Below are 12,601 nucleotides of genomic sequence, written 5' to 3'. Positions count from 1 at the left end.
GCTCTGATTTATACAAAAGGATACGCTCGGATGAACAAGAATGAACAAGTGCAAAAGAATGGCGTGAATTCAATAACCGCCAAGAATTTTGCTTACCACCTTTCTGCGACCGGCGGAAAGCTAAAAAAAACGTGTATATTTTTGTTATTTAACTCGGTTTTTTATCATATTTTCAAATTTTCCCGTTATTCCATTATGTAAATATCACGCTAGCCCAGCCAAAATTTGCTTACAACGTATGAACCAAAAAACCTAATAGTGCTTTTTTCTTTAGGAGTTGGTTTTTGGAAGGTGGGTTCCAGGAAGTTATTTGCTATAACGAAACAAGATTTTGAAAGAAGGGAAGCGATAATGCGCTATCGACAGTTGAAGTAATAGAGAATATGTCGGACGAGTTAACTGCTGTCCAAACCGAGCTGGCTAGATTCAGAAAACTGGCTTTTCGAAACAGGTTTAGTATTTCCTTCATTAGGGCTTTTGAGGATGCGTTCGAGTATTCGATATGACCCCAACAACATTACCTCTGATCGCCTGTCAAGGGTGTAGTAGCCTCATTGGGTGTGAATTATGTGTTAATACATGGCATGCAAATGACAGGAACATGGTAAAAAATTGCCCTAAGTGTCGTGTTGAAAGAGGCTTATCAAAAACATTTGTATTACGTGGGTTCGAAGAGTTGATCAATCAGCTCCAAATATTGCGAGAAGAAACAAAAACCGTTTCCGACACTGGTTCTGATTTTATTGATGACGAGTAGATGATATTTTTTGTAAATTTTTTGTATTTTGTAAAGTTTTTTGATCATGTTTTGTAAGTTTTTATGACTAATAGATGACACATTATGATCAGAAAAGAACATAGAAAGTCACTTATTTTTCTCACCAATTTTTGATTCCACTTTTCTTTTCTTTTCATCTTGGTAAAAATCAGCAAATTTTTGAAAACGAAAGACCTTTTTTATAAAAATTTTTGAAAACGAAAGACCTTTTTTATAGACCGATTTTAAAAGCCAAATTTTGGGCAGAACGTATGGTCGTTGTCAGATCAAGTGCCCCCCCCTCCCCGGGAAATATATAAATCAAACCAATCAACCATTCTGTCAAGAAATGAGAATTTTATGCGAAAAAGAACCAACAAACCAATAGACATAAAGTTTAAAAAGCCAAGCAGAAAAACACAAACACCAAAAACCACTCAAAAACCCAACCAATGCAATCTGGAGTCCCCGACTTGCGACAGGTGCAGCGGCTTTAAACTTGTTTTAAGGACGTCCAACACTCAGCCTCCCCCAGATTCCATAACCCTGAACCGACCCGCAGTCCAAGCAAACTATCAAACATAGAAAAATAAATAAAAACTCCCACTGGACAAATACAAAGAAACAAAAAAGGGTAAACAACAGACAAGAACAAGACAAACGACAAAATACAAGTATTAAAAAACACAAATTTTCAAAAAGTAGGCCCAGAACCCGGTTCGACATCTAAAGTGCGTGCAGCCGTTAGACAGGAGACCCGTCGTGTGTTTTTTTATAATTTGATGTACACAAGACGGGTTCGAGCTGTGAGTCCAATATTGGACTCACATTTTTTACAGTGGGAAATTCGAATTTAGCGCTGTCCTCACTTACTAAAATAAAAACCAAATTTCGAAAGTTGCGCTTTCTCTAAGAAAGTGTGACCAGTAAAAGAATAACAAAATTTGATTGGATATGTTTTCAACCGTTATTAGGATCTGAGATCGCCATCAGTTTATCAAAGAAGAAACCATAGCATGGATTCCCAGGCTATGCAGCCGTCTGCACGGGAAAGAACGAAAAAGAAAATGACTGAGAAAACTAACATACAATACATGATATAAAAAAAAAAGTGAAGTAATTTCCCTTATTCAATAGAACATTGCGTTAGCCTAGTCTATCATTAGGGTGTAAGTGTATCAAATAATGCATAATACAAGCCTAACAGGTGTTTGTAAGAAAGAAAATGTCTCATTTTAGCAATAATGCCTGTGGCTTTGGAAAGTTTTTTACAAAGTTCGTTCACTTGATTCTCCCATGAAAGGTGTTCATCTAAAATAATTCCTAAGTACTTTACTTTGGTGGATAATTTAAGTTTTTGTCCACTCAATTTGAAATTTAGGTTTTTGTTAATATGCTTTCCTTTGGGTCGAAAGATAATTATTTCAGTTTTTTTGTGTTTAGACTAATTTCATTTGCTCTGAGCCATATTGCAAGTCTAGCTAGGTCGTGATTGACCATTTTATTAATCTTTTTCAGTGATGTGCAACCTCTGATATTAACACATTGCTTGCGTCCAGAGAGGTAGGACTTAAAAAGTTGTAGAGGGTTTTCTCTGATGCCATAGTGTTCAAGTTTCTTTAGGAGAATGTCATGTCCAACAGTGTCTAAGGCTTTTTGATAATATAATATTCCAACTGCAAATTCGTTTTCATCAAGTGCTGATTTAATTTCCTCAGTAAGGGCAGAAATAGCATGAGAGGTGTTATGATTTTTTCTGAAACCAAATTGATTTTTAAAGAGAATATTGTTATCTTCGAGAAAGGAGTAAATTTGGTTATGTAAATTTTTTCAAATATTTTGCTAATATTAGACAGTAAAGAAATAGGTCTGTAATTCTCAACGTTTAGTTTAGAGTCCTTCTTATGAACAGTGGCTAATTTGAGACAATCTGGAAAAATACCTGAGTTTATGCATTCATTAAGCCTGTTGGAAAGAATAAATTTAATTTCAGGTGAGATAAGTTTTAGGATCTGAGTTGGTATACTGTTTGGTCCAGTGGCTTTATTGTCAGGGAGCTTTTCAATATACTTTTGAATATCATCAGGCGTAGGAAGTAAAATTTCAAACGAGGTTGGATTTGGGTTGCTCAGGAATGTTTTTCATCACCTTCATGCTGTTTGTTTTCATGAATGAGAACTTTAGGCAAACCTTGCTTGTTTTTTCCACCAATAATTTCCTTATACCTTGCCATGTCTTTCGTATGTTTGTTTTGAACTGAGAGAAAAACTGTTTGTGATGATTTGCTTTGAGAATTCTGATAAATTTAGTCAGGTTTTTTTTATATTTCTTGTAGTGTGTAAATATCAAGGCTTTAAGTTCTTTGTTTTTAGTGTTCCTGTATTTATTGGCTAGTTTTTTTTTCGTACAGATTGATCTAAGTACACCTTGGGTAATCCAAGGTTTGTGTGATTTTTTAAAATATATCTTTTTGGTTTCTGTAGGTGTGTTTGAGTCAATTAAATTGTTGATTGTTTTGATGAAAGTGGCCATTTTCTCATTTGTGTTCTCATTTGTATGCAATTGATCCCAGTCTAGATTTCTAAATTCAGCAAGAAAATTCTGTAAATTAAATTTGTTGTAATTTTTAAAGGTTTTTCGTTTTTGTTTGTTTGTGATATTGGGAGTCATTGCATCATTGATAATAGCATACTGAGGTAGATGGTCTGAGATTGAGCAGATCAGATTTCCAGAAATAATGTCGTCCTCCAAGTTATTTGTAAAAATATTGTTTATGAGAGTTTTAGAATGGGCTGTAATTCGTGTTGGTCTGATAATGAGAAGTCTCATACCAGAAGAGAGGTTGTTGTTTAGAAATGTATCAGATTCTATGTGATTTTCTGTTTTAAGGAGGTCAATGTTGAAATCCCCTAGCAAAAAAATGTTTTTGTTTTCAAACCTGATTTTCGATAGAAGTTCATCATAGAGTATATTGAATTCACTTAGGTTCGTATCAGGGTGTCTGTAAATACATGCAACAATAATGTTTTGTTTGTTTTTGTTTAATATTTCGATACATGTTGACTCAAGCAGACCTTTTTTATAAATTTGTAAGTCCTTACGTGGTATGTGATTTAGATCTTCAGAGACATAAAGACGGGTGCCCCCTTTTGAACGTGTGGAAAATGTATCCTCAGGATCATGGTAGCCATCTAAATTTGTGTTTTCGTTTTTGTTTAGTTCATTGAGACCAGTTTCTGAAATTCCAACTACATCAAATTTTATGTTACAGTTTTTTAGTAACGTATCAAGTTCTGAGTGGTGAAGTTTTAGAGAACCTCAAAAGAGGTCTTAAAAACAAACAGCTCATAATAAAAGAGGTCGTAATAAAAAAGGTCTTCAAAAGAGGTCTTAAAAGAAGTCATGAAAAAGAGCTCTTACATAAAAAGGTTATGGTATCTATTCTATGGCGTTCCATACTTCCACATAAATTTAGGGTGTAAAAAACGAACCACGTGCATTAACATTATTAAGGTACTTAGGTAAAAGAGCAATAACTTTCAACCAAGTACATTTCACGAATAGGGATAAGGTAAACACACGTTCTTGAGAAGTATACGCATTGAAACAACAAAATATTACACCTAGAGAAAAAGATCAACTTCTTGAAGCTGGCTCAATTTGAGTTTTTTTTGTCAAAAAAAGGGGAACTTTGCTGGGACTATAGTAAAATCGCTAAGCTAAGATTTTTTGGAGAATCGATTTAACGGAGTAGGAATGAATGATCAGGGATATGGATCAAGAATACACACTTTTTGTAAGAATACCTTCTCTATGAATATCATTGTCAAATGGTAAAATAATATCATATACAATAAGAAATGAGAAGACTCAAAATAGTGCAGCTATATAAATTTGAAACACCAGTGTAACTATCATTCATCATTCATTCTTGCCGTCCGAAGTATTTCCATGTGAATGTTTACCACAAAGCCAAGAGGATTTATATATATTTTGCCAAGAGGGGTCTTTCTTGGCACATTTGTCCTGTAGCCATAATTTGCATTCGTCGCAATCGACCCAGGCAGTGCTTTTCGCCCAACCAGCTGGAGCAACTTCTTTACAAATTGCACATTTGATTTCTACTTTCCTGGATTTTTTCTTTTTTGTTTCCAACGACGAGTTACTTGCTGAAGATTATTTCTGTATTTCTCTTTCTTAACCAATTCGAGCGAGCCCAGTGCATAAGGGTGGTCTTGCCCCTTAAGAATACCGGGATCGTCAATCGCTACTTCCTCTTGGATGGATGTATCATTGATTAAAGATAATTTGTTCTATGACGTTGTTGGTGCTAGCATTGTTGGAGCACTGGTGACCGTGTTAGTTGACGAAGCAGTCGATACGTTGGAAGGTGTGACAGTCGATACGTTGGATCCCTTGCGAATTCTAGGAAATCCAAAAGCATTTGACAGGCATTCCAAACACATTCCGTAAAATAAAATCCTTTAACATAGTTCAAATGCATTTCAAAATTAAAGAACACAATTCAAATGCAATTGGAGAATTGAAGAAAAAAGGAACTGTGTTTGGATTGTTTAAACTTTTTTCCCTAAAAGTCTAAAAGTATTTCAAAGACAATCCAAGTTCTTTGAACAATGAAATATTTTTGGATTGTTTTAAACACCTCTTCTGAAAGCAGTCCAAATAAAATTCAGAATGGATGGTATTTGAAGTATCTACAAAAACTGAAAATAGCAACATTTGAAAATTAAAATACAATCCAATACTGAGCATGCCCAGACTTGTCAGAAATTCGAATTTCAAAATCAAAACAAAACATTTCAAGACTTTCAAAGTCAAGGAAGGTTCATTTGAAAGACTGAAAGTTTTACAAATTATTTTTTTGATGTGAAATGCTCTAGATCATATTATGAGGTTGTTGATTGTGACTTTTTTGGAAGATGGTTATTACAGTATATATTTTCACATAGTTCCCGCCCTGGCAATAATGTATGTAAGTTGTTGAGGATTTTTATTCTAAATTTACACAGATTTATTTGGTTTTAAAGGGAAAGATAACAAGGACGGGTCAAAGTTTTTAGCCATTTGCGATCTATAAACAGAGATCAGAGATGCTGCTCTTCAGTATACTTTCGAAATAAAACCTTACGTTTTGTAGGAATCATTGGTTCTTGAAGTCTTGGTTGAATTTCAACTAAACAACCTCATTCTTTTTCAAAAAATGCTTGAATGTTTTGAATTGAAAAGGAGGTAGCAGTTTCGTTAAATTTCATGTGAGTATACGGGAGTATATTTAAAGAAAATTTGCCTAAGTTTGGAGCAATAGAGTTTCTATTCCAATTTGGACTTAAGTAGAAATTTTTGGACCCGGTGTGGGAAAAAGTTCCACCGGGGCTGTGAGGCAGGGGTGTTGTTACATTATTCACATATTTCTACACAAAATTTTCAACCTACAAAATAAAAACAACTTTCTTGTCTCTTCTTTTCGTCCTTCCTTTAACTTTTCCTCATTTGTAACACGATGAAATTAATATGCTTGTTAAATCTTTGTCAGTGTATATTTCTAAAGTATGAATTTCACTTAGAGAACAATAATTTCCAATGAATACCGAAATTCCATTCTCAACAACCGAATCTTTTCACCTACATCCTGGGGGTTAAAAAGTGAAAAAATCCAATTTTCAGAATAACAAAATGCTCTTTAGAATATTATTTTCGCATAAAACATTTCTAAAATTTGCTGTTAGAATTAATCCAATTGAAAAAATATCAACATTTTACTATTACTAGATTTAAAGCCATAAAACCAAACCTACATTCTGGGGGCTATAACGAAAATGGAAGTCAACTTCAAGGATAAAAAAAATTGGTCTATGTATCAAAAGTAATGACACTAACCTCTGGGAAAGGATTTTGGGAGTTGAAAATATTCAATATCTTTTAAAATGTAAGTCTACATCTTTCAGGTCTGATTCAAATTTCACCTACATTCTCGGGATCAGGTGCTGTACGATGCTCATACTTTTTGACATCAGTTTTTTTTCTTGCGGCAACTTTTTCAAAATCAATTCTCAAGTTGTCTCCACAAGACTTCTTATTTTCAGTGCAAAGTTTTTTTGTTGTAATTTCAATTCGCATAGTTTTTTTACGTTTCCTCTTTTGCCTTTCTGATTCATTTTAAGAGGAGGTAAAAAAGTGGCATTATGCAAATCACTTTTTTTGTAGCTTATCAGGTCTTTCCTCTTGAAATACATTTTTCTTGCTGAGCTTCAAATGTTGTGTTTCAGCTTTTGATGACATTAAATATTGTATATTTTCAGTCCATTGCATTATTTTCTTTTGAAAAAAACCTACAACCTAAGTATTTATTATTGGTTGATAGGGAGATTTCACTTCCTTTATGGTTGGATTTTTTATAGATAAGAATGTAAGGAGCAATGTTATCATATTTTTCTTATTTTTTGCACAATGATGCAAAATGGCAATGCCTAAAATGTGACGGAGCCAGATTTTTGAAAAAAAAAAAAATATTTGGGAAAATTTGTGCCAAAAACTGCCCAAAAATCCTGTCATTACTTTGTTCTGATTTTTTGTACAAAGATGGAGGGCAAGATTCTCTAAAGAATGACCGAAGTGGTTTTTCCCGGAAAATTCTTCTTCACCTTAAAAGAAGGATTTCTTATTTTGGGGAAATTCTCTTTAACCAAATAAGAAAATATAGCTTTTGTCAATGTTGACTCATTATTTTTTTTCTGATTTTTTGCACAATGATGCAAAATGACAATGCCCAAAATGTGACAGAGCAAAATTTTTAAGGAAATTTCTTTGGGCAAATTTGGGCCTAAAACTGCTTAATAACTTTTTGAGCCTGAATGGTTTAAGTGATTTTCGTATTTGGGGAAATTCCTTTTTACCATTTTACATTATTCAACACACAAGCTTTATTTTTCCATTCTGAATTTTTGTTCATTTATTGTCACTTTTTTCTTATTTACATATGATGTTAATCATTAGGTAGGTCCACTCTAACCTGATAACAGATGTTCATAATTTTCTTACGCGCACGGTAAACCTCAAAAGGCACTTGAAAATTATACATCTGAGGAAAATAGTCCTCCCGCGGAAAATTCTACAACAAGAATCTTGTTGTGCGCCGGAAAAATAAAAACTAATACGGCTCCCTATTCATAAACACAATCGCGCAACTTTGTTGTCATTCCCAGTCCTTTTAGACGAACGCGGTCCTTACGATTTCGAGATTGCATATTCGTCAGATTGTTTGTTTTCACACATCCCTTTAGAGCTTTAGCGTGGTGTGCAGAAAACATTCACAATCTGATCTCAGGTTAGTCCACTCAGGATGTAGAAAAAAATGGATTTCAGATGGTTTTGGAGTCATTTTTTTCTGGATTTTTTATGTCTGAGCAACAGAAAGTTTGAAATATATTGTGCATTGTGTATCAAAAAGTCACCTTGTTTTGTTGTTCTAAATCCGATATCTAGTCCTTCTTGTTTAGATACATCCCTGTCCAATGAATGAACTATAAAATGTTTCACAGGAAGAATAAAATTCATTTCTGACGTTTTTGCAAGTTTCTTGATTTTTGTAGTTCATTTTGGGACATTTCGCCTGTTTTTTCTTCCCCGCCTCCCTCTTAAAAAAATTCAAAAAAATTCAATTTTTTCTATTAGTCGCGCGGCTGAGGTCGAAAAACGTTTCATTTCGTGATACATCTTTTAGATTCCAAAAAAAACAACGGAAACTCGCGAATTAGTATGTGTAGATTACAAAATCAAAAAGTTTCCGCGATATTATCGTGCAAGTAACGAGTAATTGGCGATTTTTTGCGTTTCCAGGCAAAATTGCAAGGCCTGAAAATTCATGATTTTTTGGGGGTCTTCAAATTAAAAAAAGACCTATATCACATGATAGAGCTCTTCAAACTGAGCAAAAAAGTGTATTACACCAAAGTCCCAACTTCTCTAGATCAAAATTTATTGGCCTATTTGTGGTAGAAAACTGATGGAAAACAGGGAATTTCCCCACAATCTGCATTAATTTATGCAAAATTAAACACCTTTTTGACCACAAATAGGCCCATAACTTTTGATCTAGAGAAGTTGGGACTTTGGTGTAATACACTTTTTTGCTCAGTTTGAAGAGCTCTATCATGTGATATAGGTCTTTTTTTAATTTGAAGACCCCCAAAAAATCATGAATTTCCAGGCCTTGCAATTTTGCCTGGAAACGCAAAAAATCGCCATTTACTCGTTACTTGCACGATAATATCGTGGAAACTTTTTGATTTTGGAATCTACATATGCTAATTCGAGAGTTTCCATCGAAAAAAGTGGAATCTAAGAGGTGTATCACGAAAATCATTTTCTAGCCACTATTTTCGACCTCAGCCGCGCGACTATATGCCAATCAATATTCCGCGTCTTTTTTCCCGATCAGCCAATCACAGTGGCTTGCAGAGGGCATATGTAATTCTTTGTCTGGTCTGTAATTTTGATGTTTCCTCGAATCCAATGAATTGTCTTTAGCAGAGTAATGGATCCCACTAAACCTGCAAATGCAGCGATTGTATTGGCTATCAAAAAGCCATTTGAGATTTTCTTGAAAGCCAGATAAATTGCGGACCGAACCGTGGGCCGGGGCAATTTTTTCATGGTCCCTATCTCGAATAACAGGAGATCAAAGTCTGGACTCAAATTTGCTTTGACAAAATAATTTCCTGAAGAAAATATTTAAGCCTTATAATTAGCCCCGACCCTAGATCAGGTGCCCCTATGTGCAGGCCACCCTAAACAGTTGTTTTGACCCTTAAATCTCGGCCGAGTCGTGGCACCTTTTGATAAACAGCAATTTTAGGATCTTACTTCAGTGGTCGTTTACTCGCGGTTTTTGATAGTTTTAACAAAATAATTTGCCTTAAACTTTAGCTAAAAGGTTATATTTTCATATTAAATCAATTACACAATATTCTGAACTTGTTTATACGTTTAAATTTGAGCTCAATATTCTTCATTATGAAAATCGCAAAATTTGATAAGTTTTACAGACCAGAAAATTCACCTCATTGACACACCCGAGCTATTTTATACCAGTGGGCTTTACAAGCAAAGCTGATGCTAAAATGAGAGACTTTGTACAAGAATCATCTAAATGCCAAAAAAATATGATTTCATCAAATTTTTCAGCATTCAATCAGTCTGAGTTTGCATATGGTTGTGAGTGTTGCGATGACTGTGCCCTTAAGTGTGAATGTCCTGAAAAGAAGTAGAACACTATTGAATTTGCACTACAGAGCCAGAATAGCAGCCAAACCAAACAACGTGATTTTAGATTCTAACCTCGATCTATTAAGGGAGAGACTTACGACTTACAAAAACACTTTTTTTAGAGGTTGACATCACCCCTGTTGGTATTACCTCCCCATACATGGAATTTGATGAGTTCCAAACTAAGTCAATCATTAAGAATGCCACTAAAGTCTTTACTGTTGCAGATGCGTATTTTTTGGATTTGTTTGGAAAAGAGAACAAGCCATTCAAATATCAAAATTTTTTGGAGAGTTATTTGAGGACATTGAGATGGATGGATTTTTATACCTCAACAAGTGTCATCGATGATAAGTTGTATGAATGTATCCTTCATTGGCTGACACACTTAGTGACTCCATCATGTTAAAGCAACGAGATGATTCACAAGATTCTGATTGACCCTTTTTTAAATTTTTCTACAATCTATATATTAATACGCTAAAACGTGTGTGTTTATAACGTTCTGTAAAAAGTTTTCGAAAATCTAACAAAGCTCCACAAAGCCTCCTGGCGTTGAACCATCATCTTTTTGCACCTTATGCAGATTTCCTACCACCAGACTAACTTTGAGACGCCAAGATACTATTTTCTATACAGGAAGTTTGGAGCTGGATGGGTTAAAATCAACCTTTTTCCGAAATATTATTTTCCATTTCGAAGAATTCTTATTCAGATGCTTTTTAAAACTTTCTGTTTACAATAGCGGCTCCCATTCACTTTGAAAGTCTTTGAAAGTCACCCTCAAATGTCAAGCCACGATGGCCAGCCACGATGGCTAAGAAGATAAAAAATATAATTCTTCTAAGCCATTTACTTAATTGTGGTTAGAAATGTTATATTTGACACCCCTTTCCCCGTGTACGCAGATAACAATAAAAATAACGTCATTCAAACAATAGATGTACGCTTTTGCTAAGCCTCGTCTCCCCCCTTCACTGCGTGCGTACTATATGAACGGCCCCTCATTATATCTTAATAGGTCTGTATCTTAAGTTAACAAAATCTTGTTATTTCTTATTGGATTAAATTTTAGAAGTTTTTGCTTCCAATATAATTTTATCATCAATAATAATTTCCTACCGTGTCCATCTTTCTTCTTGAGGGTTCGGTTCCAAATCAGTCTGTGAGCATCTTGCTCGGACAGCAAACAAGTCACCTGGCAAAGTAGGTGAAATCCTTCCAATGCATACATCCTGCTTCCTTCCCCGTCAACCTTCAAATAGGGAAGCATGAAGTTCCATATACGAATGATACGATCACCATCACCTTCACTTATTGCATCTTTGAAGTTTCTAATGAGCCTCGTAAATTCCATAACGTTACATTGATAATGTCATCATCAGTTTTGTTGTCGCTTATTTTTGACTTTGTGTATTTTGATTCGATTGGCTCTAAACCATGTTTCTTAAAATGAGAAAGAAGCATTGTTTGAAAAACAAGGCTGTTTAAAGTTGATTGATTCGCGATTTTATCAATTCGATAGCAAAAATTGACTTGTAAAGATCTTTATTTGTGATTCGTGTCTCACAACTCCTTTAAAAATTCAAACCATGTTACAATTATCTAACTTTGATTAAAATTTCAAAAGAACAACCAAGCCATGAATTCAAAATTTTTCCTTTTTCAAAAATAAATAAAAATAACATTCTCTGGAACTCCTTACCTTCAGCTCATTGTCCCTCTTGAATTTTCCTTTATGCTGGTAAGTCTGTTTGCATCCGGGAAAACGGCACTTGAAACGTGCATTCTCTGTTTGCTCGTCTGATGTGTCACTTTGCTGAAAAATGTGGAGATATTTTTTATTTTATAGAATTTCTCAATATTTAGTTTTGTAAGTTTTTACTTCACTCTACTTTTCAATAATGTTATGCTCTTAAAATAATAAATTTATCACTTAAGCAATTATACAGTTTTGAAAAGTAGACTAACCCTAACAGCGGTTTACTGGAACCTTAGTTAAGCTTATTCTGAGCTTCATACAGGACTGAGCTGGTTGCCAATGGATTCAGCCCAAACAAGAGAGCATTGCTATATCATGCTATAATGGTATAAGAGCTACTTTGAAAAGCAATATTACATTCAAGCTTAATCATAAGAATCAATATTTACTTTCAATTTTTGAAATGAATATTCAATATTTTCCGATCTTAGATTGACATTGCAGATGCTATCGATGGGAGCTTTTATCGTGGCCAAGTTCATATCGGTTTTAAAGACTCTGTCTTACAGGCATCGTCAGCGCTGTGTCATAGCGCAGAATTGAAAAACGTTCTTGCTGTAAATCATCGTAATTTCATATTAAGCTGTTCAATTTAATATGCAAGTCTGCCATTTAGTATTTGAATTCGGAGCAAGATCTTTAGTGGAATTGGCGGATTTAGTCACATTCTGCCACAGGAAAATATCCAGTTAAAGAAAACACAAATTCAAAAAAGTATTGTGTTGCAAAACCCCAAAACCAAATAACAATGTAGACCAGCACCACCTAGGGGGGTCCAAAATTACAATACGATTTTC

Source organism: Clytia hemisphaerica, unplaced genomic scaffold, assembly GCF_902728285.1.
Source record: "Clytia hemisphaerica strain Z4C2 unplaced genomic scaffold, Clytia hemisphaerica genome assembly, whole genome shotgun sequence".
In the NCBI taxonomy this organism is placed as follows: Eukaryota; Metazoa; Cnidaria; class Hydrozoa; order Leptothecata; family Clytiidae; genus Clytia; species Clytia hemisphaerica.
Note: the sequence above shows the minus strand (reverse complement) of the source record.